Here is a 17,505-nt window from a genome sequence, read left to right as displayed (position 1 = left end):
TGAAGGATTTGGGTTTGCTGAATGCTGGCTGAACTTTACCTGCCATCATCTTCAGTACCAGAGGAGGCAGTGTCGAAGTATGCAATTCCACATTGTTAACTTGTTGTCCTCTTATTGCACTTTAGGAAATGCTAATTGCAGAAGGACAATTATGTGTTTCACAGTAGTGTACTGTCTACAGCAGAGGAAGAGTTCAAAGAGTGACAATCAGCTCAATAATACCGCCTGTCATTGAGCAGCATTGTGAGGCAAAGGTTTATGGACAATGACATTCCTGAAATGAGCCTGCCTGCCAATGTTCCAATCTGGAAGCAATGGATCATCTTAGGGATGAGTTATAATGGTGACTTCACTCCAAACCTAATGTCCAACATCTCTACCTTCTTTGGGTTCAGCTCTTGAGGAAGAATGGGCTATCATTCCTTCACAGAGGTTCAGACGTCCGAATGAAAGTACTAACAGAACAGTTCAAGTCACCATAAAGGAGAAGGGTGGATACGCTGCATCTTAATGTCCACTAATAGGTGTCCTGATACATTTGATGCACAAGCCTCCCACTGTGGGCTCTAATTACTACTCACCCACTGAGTGCCTGGCTTTCCCAGCCCGTGCTTCTGTCCTGGGTTCGGTATCTTCCTCAAGTTGCCGCCGTCTTCCAGCAGCTGCAACTGTACACACATAGAGGAAAGCATCTTTTAATAACTTTATTTACTGCTTTAGTGATGTGCTTTTTCTACTAGTCCCAAATTATGGTGGTAATGACTGGCACATATGCTAATTTTAACACACACCGTTGCCATACTTCGCCTGTAACTTATCTCAGAAGACATTACTAAGAAACACAAAGCCACATTCATGGTCCGTGTAAAAATAAAACTTTAGACAGTGTCCATTAGCACACAATTTTCATGGAATATGCCTATACATACCGCTTCAAAGCAGTGATGCACATACCCATGCCTTCTTAACAATGAATGACATTTTAAGAAAGAATGTCATTAATACAGTATGAAAATAGTTACATACTTGTCATACATATAGATATTGTTCATTAGATTTATTTCCATTTTGTGTGTGGTGACTTGTACGTCATGGGACAATATGCACCTTCAGCACTGGACAGTTGTACCAGCAGCATTCAGTGAGAACTATGTGCTCGGCTGTGGAAATAGGTATTCCGTTGGTCACCACACTGTCCTGCTGATGCATAGGCTTCTAAAGGGCAGTTATTTCAATAAACTATACATGCAATGAGACACAGAAGAGGATTGTTGGGATTTTAATAATTGTCTATTTAATACTGAATGAATGAAAGGGGTCTTTTAGAGTGTTGTTGTTGTGTGTGTGTGTGTGTGTGTGTGTGTGTGTGTGTGTGTGTGTGTGTGTGTGTGTGTGTGTGTGTGTTCTATGACTTAACAACAGCAACAACAACAACAACAACAACGTCTGCAGGAAGGATGAGTTGGAGAATCTTTGTTATCCTTCCAAACTCTGTGTCAGACATTTAAAAATCATCTAAAGGGCTGCCATGCTCCAAGTATTTACATCAGAGATTAAAATGGTAAAACAGGTCTAAGCAATAACCACACCTGTAAATTACTAAGAAAGTACTTTGATCAACTCTAACTGTAGAGAACTGAGTTGTTTGCTAGAATTTCCAGATATTTGATGAAAACATGGAAACAGATCAACCACCTACAGCTAAACAAACTAAAAAAGCAACAAAAAACCTGAAAAACAACAAAGCACTGAAGAAATTATAAAATCATCTCAACCATAACTGGTCTCAAGCAAAAATGACAACTAACCTTAAGATTATGTCTGAAGAAATATGGGAAACTGTAAAGATTCCAGACGACTGGAAAATGGCTGCTATCCATCCTGTGCACAATAAAGGTGACAAGCATTGTCTAAATAATTGCAGAGGTATATATCTGTTGCCAGTGGGCTGTAAAATATTTTCAACAATATTACTAAACGAGATAGAAGCAACACTTGACAGCAATTTGGGAGAATATCAGAGTGGATTTATAAAGAGCAAATCTGGCTCAGAACAGAATTTCAACTTTAAGTCCATAATCTATCACAGACTTATGAATTCTAAAGAAATAGTTTTAACATTTACAGATTTTAGAAAGGTATTTGATTTGATTGACAGGTAAACAGCGGATAAAGTGACTCGAGAATTTGGCATTACACGAAACTAGCGAACCTTACTCATGAAACACCCAGACACTGAAGCATAAGTAAAGTTTTGGTGTGAAATACCTAAGGCACTCTAAATAACCAGTGAAATGCAGTGTGACAACCTGTTTCCACATCCCCTCAACTGCATCTTAGAGGAAATAGTAAGAAAATGGAAACAAAGGCCAAAAGAACATAAGCTGTCACCAATGAGACTGCAGACTTCAGGAAAGTGAGATATTGAAATTCAGTGTCTAGTATTTGCAAATGATTATGCCATTCTCTATGAAAATATAACAAATGCAGGAATACAAATCAACCTCTTCGAAGGAATAGCCAACAAAGCAGCTTTAAAAGTTTCTGTAGAAAACAAATTATGACAAACATAAGAAAATGTCCGAGAAATCCTAGTAACAGATAACAAACAGATAAAGAGGTTTTCTAAATTTAAATATTTGGGAGGAAAGATTCAAAGCAATGGCTTCAAAAATATTTGCTGTAGTGAAAAAAGAGTATGTAAAATGGAGAAAGCATTTGATATAACCATGAACATTTACCACAAGTTGTGTCTGTCTAAAAATTTGATAATACAGCACTGCAGTACAGTAGTAAAACCAGAATGTCTCTATGCAAGTGGATGTTTAATGTTGAATTATGAATTATACAAACTTTAAGTCCTAGAATGAAGAATCATTTGAAAAATACTCAGGCTGCTAGGAAATCCAGAAGTATGAATATTAAGAAGTAATGAACTATATTGCAGCATAGGAAAAACAAATGAAATGCTGCACAAGAGCTGACTACTATTTTTTGGACATTTATACAGAGCGAACAGCAGGTTAACCAAACAGATTATTAAGCACCTATGGGACAAGATGTCAACAATAACATGGATTCAAGTAGTTAGGAAAGATTTGGAAAGAAATACAAGAAAAAGACCCAGCAGAAAGAAAGATTTTCAAGAAGAAAGTGTTGCAAATGGAAGAATTCCAAGGCAGGAAGAAGAAGACAGGGTCAGAATGGTCTGATGAGAAAAGAAAAGGAATAGATAGTGAAGACGAAGGAAACCTGGAAGAAAACAAAGAAGAAGAACAAAGGAGGAAGCATTGAAATTAGTATGTGGTCATTAGATACCCCAAATTAAAAAACAATAATAAGAAGAAGAATGTCTGTGATGTCATTAATATAAAACATCAACATCAAGGGCCCCAAACACACTTCCTTGGAGCACATCTACAGTTTCTTCTACAATGTCCTATATAGTTCTATGCAGTGTCCTATGTACCAATATATCTTCAGCCTTGTCACAAATTTCGATTGTTTTGTTCATATTTTTTTGAAACAACCCATCAAAACAATTATGATGTCTGTAGATCATTATAACATTAAATTTTGGGAGCATAAAAGAGATACTTCTTGAGTGAAAACTGTGAACCCTGTTAGTGTTACTTACACAGCCGATACCAATAATTGTAACAGTGAGCACACATTGTATGCTTTAAGTCGGCCTGTCCCATCTTTGTGCTTTGTGTTGTTGGGGGCATTACATGTGATTAAGACAAGTTCATATGCCTAGGACTCAAAGGATACAGTGTGCTTTTTCACCATTTTTACAAAGTACATTAACTTGTTCTCACTTAATGTGGACACATTCTTTTAGGTAAATAGTCAATCTATGAATATTATATTAACACAAAGCACTGCTAGATTTTAATTTAAAATGTCTAAATGGGCAAAATGAGAACAGTGGTATTTATGAATAAGTGGTTTCAATGGTAGCATTCTCACCATGTATGGGGATAATGCCATGTGACAGAGCTAGGCACAAAAAGTTTTTTCTCATTTAAAGGGTGATTGTTCTGACATTAGTAACCCTCAATTTTCAGAAAGACCTTCAGCATTTGATGAAGATCATCGAAATTCATTAATCCACAATGATCCACATCATTGCACTCAAGAACCAGAAAATGTGATGAAGTATGACCATTCCATCATTGTGCAGCATTTGAATACGAAGGGGAAGGTTTAAGAATAAAGCGTATGTGTACCACACACCAAACCATAAAAATCAGTGGTTCGCCATATGTACATTACCCTCTTGCTTGTCGTTGATTAGTGGGTGAACACCAGTAACCATTTCTATCCTGTATCATTACTGATGACTAGAAATTTTGTCCTTATGCTAATGTCGGAGAAGAAAAGAAAGGAAAGCTTTAGTCCAAACAAAGCAGCAATGCCACATAGAAAGACTTGTGTGCATCCACACACAATGTTATGCATATGGTGGAACAGTGACCATGTGGTGTACTAAGAGTTGTTTGCATGAGGTGTAATTTTCCTCTTGGCATTTATTAACAACAACAGACATCTTGCAGATGCAGTCCCAGAAAAACAACCAGGAATAGTGTGTGAACTGATGCTATTCCACAATAACAGCCACCAGCATTCTGGTAGACTGGCAACAAATACTATACAACAATTGGGTTGAGAAGTCATTCTGCACCAATCTTTTTCACCTGATCTTGCACCCACAGATTTCATCTTTTCTGCTCTCTGTTCAATGATCTTGGCATACTTCCTTTGGGGTGAAAATACACTTCGAACATGGCTCTTTGCTACAAAACCACATGATTTCTACAGTTGTGGATTCAGAAAGTTATCCCAACAGACTGTAGTGAACAATGAAACAAATTATACTATGTATGATGATTTAAGTGTCCATTATGTATAGCCTGCGTTTTTTAACTTATAGGAAACACTACAGTCTTATGCATCAGCCTAAGATGTTCATTTGGCCATGAAAGGCTTAATCTGGAAGTAAGCAGTAAAAGGCTAAGTCTGGAATAACATTTGCCATGCTCTGTCCTTCTGCCAATCAGATAAATTGTCTTAAACCTGCAGGCCAACTGCATGAGGAGTTGTGGTGGACAGATTGAATGAGGATGTCAGAAAGGGGATGGGTGGCAGAGGGTGTAATATAGGAGGTACAGATACAGGTACAGGAATGGGAACAGGAACAGAGCTATGCATGGAAAAGGGCAGTGTAGGTGTATCAACTACTGAGGGAAGGAGGATTGTGGAACTTAAGGATAAGTTAAGGGGAACTTGCACATGTTCAAATTAGGGAAGCTGGTATGGGAGTGGAGGCAGTGACAGGAGTATGAGATGGGTATCGAGAATGCAGTACACAGACTGTGAAGCTACCAACAAGTCAGGCACCTTGTACTCAGTAGCATGTTGTCACTGGGTAGTCAATTACACTCTTGGCAAGCAAAAGATTGAGAGTAACTGTGGCACCCAGATGGGCCAGGCTATTTCACACGTCAATCAGGTGGCAAAATTCATTACTACTTATCGTAGTGTACCTATTTGTAATGTTTGCTTAACATTACAATGGCATATTTGTAAATGTCAAATTGGTACTTAAAAATTTGTTTTCTTTCTCTTTGACCACATTTCCTCACAATCTACCACAGTACACAATTTCAATGCAACTGCACATTTGTAACCAATCTTTTCTAGTTACAATAACACTGCCAATTTTCAGTATGAATTGTGTACTACATAATTAACATACAGTGTTAAGTTACAGTATACAATTTTGAAAAAATTGTGTCACAAAAATAATTTAGCACACCACCAATGAAGCATTAACATCAAAGACAAAGATGAAAAATAAAGTATCATGTAACAAAATATTAAAGTGGTAACTTTAATGTGTAATTAAGCTACTGAAGAAAGCAAAAAATCTCACCTGCCAATAGTTCCTCCATATTCAACTTCTGCGGCATCTGCAAAAAATTAAAAAGCTGAATAACTTTACACCAACAGAATCTGAGTGTAAATCAAACACCTTGAAATGTGGCAGTGGTTGTCATCTTGCTGCACTTGCTCATCTTAATTTCAAGAAGTTGCTAAACTAAAATAGTGATGGAGATTAGAAATCATGTGCAGTGACAAGCAGATACATGTAAAATTTTAATAAAGTGACATTGATGAAAACTGCATAATAATTACAAGTAAAGAAACACAAATATTTGAATTTTAATTGAGTTTAATTTTCTGAATTCACTACAGCTGGCATATACAGCCACTGTCACAGAGAAGGACAAATGTGCCCACAAAAATCAAGTCAACATTGTGGTAATGAGACCACAGCTGCTAGGTGTTTGAAGGCTGGTGTAAGGATACCGCCAATGACCGAGATAAAAGTAAAGCTTACTTTGCTGGAATGAACACCCCTCATTAAAGGTGAAAGGACTAACAGACCATTATAAAATTACAGACTGTCACAGTTAGGAGACAAAGAAATTATGTCATGTATAATTCTGATAGTGTCTCCAATGGATTTCAAGTTACTGAGAACCAGCAGATCACAAAGCATTGAGCCACAGCAGTTCATGTGGCAGATGTCGCAAATGGCATGCCATGTAGTGTAGCAGAACTTTAAATTCATATGTGACTCACTTTCTTCTGTATTAGTAGTGTCATGTTGATAGGAAGCCATAAAGGTCACATGATTAACGGGAACCCTGATTGAAACAATTTAAACCCTCTGCAAGTACTGTAATGACTGCATACCTACAAAGCAGGAGGACACTGGCCTCAACAATACATTATGATTTTATGAGCTTTGTCTATTTAGGGGTGTATTGACCTGTTCTAGAGGGTTACTGTGTTAGAATAATTCTTCATCAGAGTTCATATTTTGGATTCCAACACGCTAATAGCTGCCCCAGAGGTAAGGAAGTTTAATGTGTTGAGGATTTGCCCACGAATACTTAACATGCAGGGCCAGCACGTAAGTTTTCATTTCAATTGAGTCACACAACCCTGTTAGGCAGCTTCTTACTGATGCAAGCAGTTTGTTCAAGGTACATCGTTGGTTAGGGTTAGGATAGTTATTTTCTATGTGAATTATGTATTTTGTGTTGATTAGCACATGCTCAGTTAGCCCCCAAACTACAGTCAGTAGCTATTGTTGTTCACAGCAGACTACAATGTGACTGAAATATAGCACTCTAGGCATGCAAATAGCTATTGACGGCATTCTCCTGTAAAAATGCATCAGTGGCTACTGGCATCAGTGTATCAGCCTCACTGCATTGTAGCTGTACACTCAGAACCAGTGAGACTGTTTTGTTTCATAGTGAATGAATAGAAAGAAGCCACTTTATGCTGTGGATAGTGTTAATGTGATATGCAGAAAAGTATATCTAATTTACAAAGAAGATAGTGTAGGTATCTTGAAGTGTACTATGTGACAGTTTTATTTTTATTTTGGTGGGGTTTAAGGGCGCCCAACTACTGAGGTCATTAGCGCCCAGTCACTGTTGTTAGAGCACATGGAATCTAGTAAAACTCAAGGGGAGGGGAGGGGGGGGACACACCAGAAAGACCTGACAAAGATGCAGATAAAATAAGTAAAAAGGTTAGATGTCTTTCGACAAGCCAGTCAAAGTTATAAAACTTTCAACACGAGCAGCTGCTCGAGCGTCATCAGCTAAAATATCCGGTAAAGTAGATGGCAGGGACAGGACAACACGAGATTGACTAAAGCGGGGACACGACAATAAAACATGGCGCACTGTTAATGCCTGACCACAAGGGCACTGCGGGGCTGGGTCACCGGAAAGCAGGTAGCGGTGGCTAAACCGGCAATGCCCAATCCGCAACCTGGTCAGAAGGACCTCCTCTCGCCGAGATGGTTGGGAGGAGGTTGTCCAAGCAGTTGGGAGCGGTTTTACTGCCCGGAGCTTGTTTCCTTGGAGGGATGACCAAGCATCCTACCACAACGACACAAGCCTCTTACAAACATCCCCACGAACGTCTGATGACGGGACACAATGGGAGGCTGGCCAAGGCAGGAGGACTGCAGCCTTGGCTGCAGCATCCGCAGCCTCATTCCCAGGCACTCCTACATATCCGGGAACCCACAGAAAGCTGACAGGAGAACCATTATCAGCGAAAGAATGGAGGGACTGCTGTATCCGTTGAATCAAGGGATGGACCGGATAGGGAGCTCCAAGGCTCTGAAGAGCACTGAGTGAGTCAGAGCAGAGTACATACGATGAATGGCAGTGGCGGCGGGCATACTGAACGGCCTGATGGAGAGCAAAAAGCTCGGCCGTAAAGCTCGAACATTAGTCGAGGAGCCGGTATTTAAAGGTGGCAGCCCTGACGACAAAGGCACAGCCGACACCATCGTCAGTTTTGGAGCCATTGGTGTAAATAAAGGCGTGACCGGCAAATCTAGCACGAAGTTCGACAAACCGTGAGCAATACACTGCAGCCAGAGTACCCTCCTTCAGGAGTGAGCTGAGGTCGAGATAAATATGAACCGGAGCCTGGAGCCAAGGTGGTGTCAGGCTCTCACCCTCTCTGAAGGTGGTAGGGAGGGCCAAATCCAATTGTCGAAGCAGGCGACAGAAGCGGACTCTGGGGGGGCAGCAGGGCAGACACATACAACCCGTACTGACGGTCGAGAGAATCAGCGAAGAAGGACTGGTAAGAGGGGTGGTCAGGCATAGACAACAGCCGGCAGGCATACCGACACAGCAGTAAGTCGCGCCGGTAGGTCAATGGTAATTCGGCAGCTTCAGCATAAACACTCTCGACAGGACTAGTGTAGGAGGCTCCGGTCACAAGACGTAACCCCCGATGGTGGATGGAGTCGAGACAGCGTAAGAGGGATGGCCGAGCAGATGAGTAGACGAAGCTCCCATAATCCAGCTTCGATCGGACTATGGACCGATACAAGCGAAGCAGGACAGTGCGATCCGCTCCCCAAGATGAACCACTAAGAACTCTGAGGACATTAAGGGAACATGTACAACGGGCCACCAAATAAGAGACATGCGGAGACCAACACAGTTTCCTGTCCAACGTGAGCCCTAGATACTTAGTTGTTTCCACGAATGGGAGAACAACGGGACCGAGATGTAAGGATGGCGGAAGGAACGCTTTATATCACCAAAAGTTGATACAAACAGTCTTCTCTTCAGAGAACCGGAAGCCATTTGCCACGCTTCCGTGAGTATAGGCTGTCTAGACAACGCTGAAGGCAGCACTCCAGGAGGCATGCTCTGGGCACTGCAGTAGATCGCGAAGTCATTGACAAAGAGAGAGCCTGAGACATAAGGTGGAATGCAATCCATAATTGGATTGATCGTGATGGCAAAAAGGCCTACGCTCAAGACGGAGCCCTGAGGCACTCAGTTCTCCTGGAGGAAGACGTCGGACAATACGGAACCCACACGTACCCTAAACTTTCGATCCGTTAAAAAGGAATCAATAAAAAGGGGCAGGCGACCGCGTAGGCCCCACCTGTGCATAGTGCGGAGGATACCTCCTCTCCAACAGGTATCATAAGCCCTCTCCAAATCGAAGAACATGGCTACCGTTTGGCGCCTTTGCAAAAAGTTGTTCATGATGGAAGTCGACAAGGTCACAAGGTGGTCAACAGCAGAGCGGCTGCGACGAAAGCCCCATTGGACATTGGTAAGTAACCATCGAGATTCATGAATCCAAACTAACTGAGCTTGAACCATGCGCTCCATCACCTTACAGACACAGCTTGTAAGAGAAATGGGGCGGTAACTAGAAGGAAAGTGTCTTATCCTTCCCGGGTTTGGGTATAGGAACAACGACGGCGTCACGCAAACGCATGGGGACCTGACCTTCGGTCCAGACGCGATTGTAGGTACGAAGGAGGAAGCTTTTGCCTGCCGGAGAAAGGTGTGCCAGCATCTGAACATGAATGGCATCTGGCCCCGGAGCAGAGGACCGGGACAGTGCAAGCGCACGTTCGAGTTCCCACATAGTAAGGGGGGCATTATAAGTTTCCAGATTCAGCGAGTGGAAGGAAGGTCGCCGAGCCTCTTCTGCCTCTTTCCTGGGAAGGAAGGCAGGGTGGTAATGGGCGGAGCTTGAAAACTCCACGAAAAACCGGCCGAAGGCGTTGGAGACAGCCACAGGATCAACGAGGACCTCATTATCTGAGGTCAGGCCAGGTACCAAGGAGTGGGCCTTAATGCCGACAGCCAGCGCAGGCCACCCCATACGACAGAAGAGGAGTAAAACTGTTAAAGGAGCTGGTGAAAGAGGCCCAACAAGCTTTTTTGCTGTCTTTGATGACTCTACGGCATTGCGCTCTGAATCGTTTGTATCCAATACAATTCGCCAACGTAGGATGGCGGCGAAAGGTGCGTAAAGCACATCGTCGAGCACGGATAGCGTCTCTACAAGCCTCATTCCACCAGGGGACGGAAACGCGACGTGAAGAAGAGGTAGTACGAGGAATGGAATGTTCGGCAGCATTGATGATAACAGCCGTGAGGTATTCGACCTGACTGTCACAACTGAGAAAATCATGGTCCGGAAAGGTCGCCAGGGAGGAGTAAAGTCCCCAGTCAGCTTTCGGTATGTTCCAGCTCAAAGGACGTGGGGATGGGTTGTGGTGCAGGAGACGAACGACACAGGGGAAGTGGTCGCACGAATAGGTGTCAGAAAGGACATACCACTCGAACCGACGGGCAAGAGTGGTAGAACAGATCGAGAGGTCCAAGTGCGAGTAGGTATGAGTAGAGTCCGAGAGGAAAGTCGGGGTGCCAGTATTGAGGCAGACAAGATTGAGATGGTTGAAGACATCCGCCAAGAGTGAGCCTCTGACAGGATGCAGGAGAGCCCCAAAGGGGATGATGGGCATTGAAGTCGCCAAACAATAAAAACGGCGGGGGAAGCTGAACGATCAGGTGCATCATGTCAGCCCGACTAACAGCAGATGACAGTGGAGTGTAGATGGTACAAACTGAAAAAGTAAAAGCAGAAAGAGTAATACGGACAGCTATTGCTTAGAGTGGGATGGTCAATGGGATGGGATGGAAATAGACATCGTCCCGAACGAGCAACATGACCCCACCATGAGCTGGGATACCGTCCACAGGGGTGAGGTCATACCACTCCAAGGTATAGAGGGTAAAGGCAATACGGTCAGTCGGGCGCAACTTGGTTTCCTGGAGACCAAGGACGAGCGGACAGTGCAGGTGGAGGAGCAGTTGTAATTCCTCCTGATTAGATCGAATACCTCTTATGTTCCAATGTAACAAGGCCATCGCTAGTCAAAAAAGAGGGGGAACGAGACGGGGGAAGAGCTGGTCACCTCGACGGCCGCGGAGGGCCAGGTTTCAAGGGAACAACGCTAAAACCGGCAGGAGGCGGATCCTGTTCCATCGAGTCATCGCCAGCTGTGGCCGCTGTCCCTGGTTGCGTAGGAGGGGCAGCATCATTTGCCGACGAGAGGCCAGCTGAGCGCCTGGCAGCAGAGCATCCCGGCGAAACTGAGGACGGCCGGGAGCAGCGACTCACGGATGGAGAGTCAGACAAAATGCGTCGGGGTGGAGAGGGGGATAGAGACTACTTCTTGGAGGCCTTGGAAGTCCGAGGGGGCACAGGGATGGTGGGCTGGACCCGAAGGTGGTCTTCACGGGCGGGGTCCGTTTTGGAACGCCGGACCTCGGAAGCTGGGGTCCAGAACGTTTCCCCGATGGACGCCTGAGAAGAGGATCGCTTCTCAGGCGGCGGGGGGGGAAGGAGGAGGAGGAAGGGTGGCCCCTGGGGCAGAGGGGGTGGAGGCCACGGGGGAGGAGGATGTGGAAGGGAGGGATTTGGGAGGCGGATGCAGAGACCCCGGATGGGGCGAGGAGGGGGGAGGGGGGACAGGATAGGGGTGAGGATACCGCGGAAGGAGTGGACACAACTGAGGCAAACGAAGTGGTCAACGGCACGGGATGGAGGCGGTCATACTTCTTCCTGGCCTCAGAATAAGAGAGCCAATTCAAAGTTTTGAGTTCTTGTATCTTCTTCTCCTTCTGATATGCGGGGTAGTCTGAGAATCTAGGCGAGTGGATGCCAGGACAAATAACGCACCGAGGTGGTGGGGTGCATGTATGTTCCTCACGAAGAGGACGTCCACAATCGCCACAAAGGGGCTCAGCCTCACACCGTGACGACATGTGCCCAAAGCGCAAACACCGAAAACAGCGCATAGGTTGCACATCGCACCGGTAGCACATCACCTTTACCATCTCTGGGAGAATGTCCCCCTCAAAGGTGAGGATGAAGGCCCCGGTGTCAATGCGACGGTCTTTGGGGTCGCGCTGGACACCCTGGACGAAATGCACGCCTCGGCGCTCCAGGTTGGGCCTGAGCTCCTCATCAGATTGCAGCAGCAAGTCCCAATGAAAAATAACCCCCTGCGTCCTATTTAGTGCCAGATGCGGGACAATGGACACTGGGATGTCCCCTAGGCAGTCGCACACCTGGAGCGCCGCCGACTGTGTGGCGGAGGTGGTCTTTATAAGAACGGACCCCGAACGCATTTTACTGAGAGCCTCAATTTCCCCGAAGATGTCCTCAATGTGCTGAACAAAGAACATGGGCTTGGAGGTGGCCAACGTCCCCCCATCGGTTCGAGAACAGACCAAATAGCGGGGGAAGTACTTCGCCCCAAGCCGGCGGGCCTGTCCTTCCTCCCAGGGAGTGGCCAAGGGGGAAAGGGCAGGAGAACCAGAACTAGAAACAGTACCTTTCCTTTTGAAAGACTTGGCCGCAGAGCGACCTGATATGTGTTGACGTTTCATCTGCGAAACGTCCGCCCCAATACCACCCACTCCGACCAGGGGCTCTCCCCACGGGCGCCACCCAGCCTCAGCAAGGGCCACCTGGCAGGATGACTGTTGCCGGGAGTCCTGATGCCCCAAGGAGACGGGCATCTACTCCTTGGCTGACGTGGGGAGGGTGCAGCTCAGGTATCAGCAGTACGATCCCTGTGTTGTCAGGGGGCTACAACCTAGAGGGTACATGATGACCGCACCACAATGGGTTGGCTACCGTGCTGGATTTCTGGTGCCATGGAAAGTCCATCATGATCGTAGGTGCAGATGGGGACGCACTATGGGCGTAACTTGAACAACCCATCAGGCGTTTAGGCCCAATTTGAGGAATAGTGGGTATGATTACAACGCCGGTACAATGCTGAGTGCCAAGGTACACCACGTAAGGCGTCCTTCCCCAAAAGTCTCGTACTTCTGTAGAATTTTGAAAAATGGAGGTCAAACCCCGAGGGGGACCATCACATGGAAGGCTGAAACGGTTGAAACTCCTTTTAGTCACCTCTTACGACAGGCAGAGAATACCTCGGGCCTATTCTTACCCCGGACCCGCAGGGGGACTACTATGCGACATTGGTAGCAATGATACATGTCATCATAAATCACAAATACTGTAACAGCTTAGCACATATTCATAGTAACACTGCAGAGAGCAACAATGACTGTGTGAAGAATCAGCATAAAGGTATGGGAGTTCCAACACTTCCAAAATTTTATATCCAGCAACTAAAGGAACTATATGTCAATGTGGATACACTGCTTAACCAACAAAACTATCATCAACAAGTGTGGTACTCAGTACTGATGACTTAACATCAGGCACGCAAAAGACAAGTCCTACATCACTTGAAGGGGAAAGGAAATGTCAAAACTGAAGTCTAAAGTAATCTGTAACAGCTCAGTTTGATAAAACTACAGGCAGTGCCTCATTATTCCATTTTGGTACATTCGAGCATTTAATTGAGAAGCTGCTAAGAGCAGTTGCTGTGGACAATTTTGAAGTGTCCTTGTATTTTGGCCATATGTATCTCTGTGGTCATGGCTAACAGTGATGGAAGCTGATATTATGACAGCAGCAACACAATGTGACTAATGTGAACACACCCAATAAACAGGAAACTGCAAATAAGAATTTTTGTCGAGTAGTGACTTGAGCAGGAGCATAATAGGACTGGGGCAGCCCAACAACTAGGGTCCCAATGGCACTCAAAACAAAGGAAATAAAACAAATTAAAATGGAAACAAAAAGTGGAAAAATAGGTAAAAACATCCGACTAAGCACGTCCACAAATGTCCATAGCTCATTGAGGGGCTGCAGCAGTGGTCTGGAATTAGTCCTCTGAATGAATTAAATGCATTTTGGTCCACTCAGCCTATGTCAGTAGCTAACAGGATAGTGCTCGATTTCCAGCACTGCAGTACATCACGAGAAACAAGTACTTTTATTCACTCTGTGAAGGCAGTACAGAATTCTCTGACCAGTCATTCACACAGAAGTCAGTGGAGGTGACTGCACTGAAGTCATTCAATGTGGTGCTGTGTTACAATCATTAGTGTATGCCTCCTACCAGATTTAAACAAATGATAATGAATTTAATAATGGCTACAGAGATACAAGGATGCTTGCACCAGGAAGACCAGAATGGAGAACTGCATCAAGCCACCTTCAGACTGACAATAACAACACAGCTTGTGGGAGAAGTGGGGCAGTAACTAGAAGGAAGGTATTTTTCCTTCCTGGGCTTGGGTATAGGTATGGGTAAGACAGTGGCTTCATGCTGGCACCTGTAAAACGGCGCCCTCTCCCCAGATGTGATTGTATATCAGAAAGAGCAAGTGCTTGCCCACAAGAGAAAGGTTTAGCTATGTGTGAATGCAAACATCGTCCAGCACAGGGGTGGAGGATCAATATGGAGTGAGAGCAAGTTCTCGCTCCCTCATAGTAAAGGCAGCTTGCAGCACTCACGAATCTGCCAAAATAAGGATACTGCCCAAGCCTCCTCCACTTGTTTCTGATGGAGGAAGGCAGAATGATAGTGGGTGGAGTTCAAAATCTCCGCAGAATAGCAGCCCAATTGTCAGAGACAGTGATAGCATCCATTATGACTATCTACTACGGTGAGGCCAGAAATTGGGGAATGGATCTTGGTCCTACAGAGCCCACGCAACAGAAGACATGTTGGAACTCTTAAAAGAACTAGTAAAGGACATATAGCTAGAGTTTTGCTATCCTGAAGGGTGTGACAACACTGTGCATGCAGTTGTTTATAATGAATGTGATTTGCAGTCATAGAATGATGGTTAAAAACATGGATAGGACATCTCTGCATGTGAGTTGAGTCACAACACAGCTCAGTCAATCAAGGCATTGGGACATGGTGCAGTAAAGATGAAGTGCGAGAATGGAACATTGTGTTGTGGTAATGATAGCATTTGTAAGATATTCTACCTGGGCATCACAACTGGAGAAATTATGTTACTCAAAGTGTGCCAGGGAACAGTAAATCTCTTGTCATCCCTAGAAAGCTGCCATTTGGGTGTTCACATAGGTGGGGTAGGAGTCAGAAAATTGATAGTAAATGGGAAATGGTTGCTCGAGTACGTTCCAGAGACAGTGATGAGATGATGGGCAAATTGGTCAGTGCAGGAGAGGTCCAGATGGGGGTAAGTGTGCATGGAGTGTAAAAGGAACAATGGAACTCCCATGATAAGGCAAATGAGGTTAAGGTGACTGAGAAGGTCAGCCAAGAGGGCACCTCTCTGACATGTTCTGGGAGAGTCCCAAAGGGAATGATGTGCATTACAGTCAATGAGCAGCAGAAAGGGATGAGGGAGTTGGCCAGTAAGCTGGAAGAAGACTGTCCAGTGACACCGAATGACTGAGGGATGTAAACAGTACATATGGAAAAGTTCAGGAGACAAAGTAAAACGCCGACTGGAATAGCTTCAATCCAGGTAGTGAGGGGGAAGGGTTGACATTGAACATCATTCCTAATGAGCAGCATGACTCCCCTCTCTCCTCCTATGATATGGAATGCCATCTTTTGAGAGGGGGAATCAAAGCAGACTGGGAAGAAATATGAAAGCTCAAAGCCATCCTGAGGATGCAATTTTGTCTCCTGCAGGCAGAGAAAAAGCAGAGGCTGTGATTTCAAGAGCAGCCACAAGTCCTCTTTGTTGGATCAAAGGCCACAAATATTCCATTGTGATAGTGTCATGATTAGGAAAGAGGAGGAAGAGGGAAGAAATGGAGAGGTGGCACCTCAGTGGCTATTGAATGGCAGCTTTCGAAAGCTCACTGCTACAGGGCACAGAGGCTGGAGGATACTCCTCTACGAGATCTACAGAGGCATTGGCATTCTCTTTCTATCCATCCTATGAGTCCAGAGTAGAAAAATGGTTGGTGGCACAAGTTGGTGATGAGGTGGTCAGCCACACTGTTGAAGAGGATCTCCGAGCCGATGAAGAAGCAGATCATTTATCCTTGTTTTATTTCTTGGAGCCTTTCTGGTTGGCAGAGGAAGCCTCAAATGTTAGTTGGCCAGAGGGACAAAGAAAAACAGAAAATCTACGTGAGAGTGTTCCTTCTGTCCATTCTGGTCTGTCAGTGGTGCAGCAGGTGACGTTGTCCTGTGAGGCAAAAGTTTGATGCTTGTTGCACAGCTGGAGGAGGAGGAGCAAGATGATGATGACAACAAAGACAAAGACAAGGAGGAGGAGATGGGGCTGCCACTATGACACTGAGTTATTTCACAACCACAGTGCTGTATTTCACATCACACGTCTGGATGTCCATGGCCTTTATGGAGCGAGATGTAGCAAGAACGGTACTGTAATGGCCTGACGGTAGAATGCAGGGTTACTGACTAGCCGGCAATTCGTGAGTGACCTCGTAACATATCTTTTCCTTCATTCAGAACTCCAGATCTCCTGGACGGCCCGATCATTGAGATACATGATAATCTTGGTAGGAGGTGGCATGGTCACCATTGCAATTCACGCAGCACAGAGAAGGAGGCAGCCAAGATACACAGTTGGCTGGGTGTCGACAGGACATATGAGTCGTCATAATGACAACACTAGTAGCAGTCCATTGGGTTCAAAATGTATTGTCTGACTGTGATAACTTCATAGCCTGCTTTGATCTTTGATGGAAGTACCACTATGAAAAGTGAGAAAAAGTGTGTGCAAGGTCATTAATAATGCATCTACCTTTTCATCAACCAATGGACTGCAATGACACCTTGATTAGGGAGCTGTGTGTGGATTTCGCCCTCACTCAGACCATCTAACAATTTAGTGTATGTAATACCATGGGAAGAATTCTGCATTCAATTGGGCTTAGCATGAATAGGATAGGTGTGGTGGACTGAAGCTGCAAGTTGTTGTTGGTGTACCTGAGAATTACAAGTAGTCGAAAAGCGAAGAGCCATTGTGTACACAGGAGCAGGATTTCACAGGAGTGGCAATGGTATCAACACCATTCTGAACAATAAATGGCTTTACCGTAGCAAAGGACTGACTGTCTTCAGTGCATGAAACCACAAAGCACAGTGTTACAGATGGGAGGGTTATTGAATCGTGAGCCTCATTCCTTTTACTTCTCTGATATTGGCAACTGAAAATGCAGAACACATCTCCAAAAATGTCA

This window comes from Schistocerca nitens, chromosome 6 (genome assembly GCF_023898315.1).
Source record: "Schistocerca nitens isolate TAMUIC-IGC-003100 chromosome 6, iqSchNite1.1, whole genome shotgun sequence".
Classification (NCBI taxonomy): domain Eukaryota; kingdom Metazoa; phylum Arthropoda; class Insecta; order Orthoptera; family Acrididae; genus Schistocerca; species Schistocerca nitens.
This window is presented reverse-complemented; position numbering follows the sequence as displayed.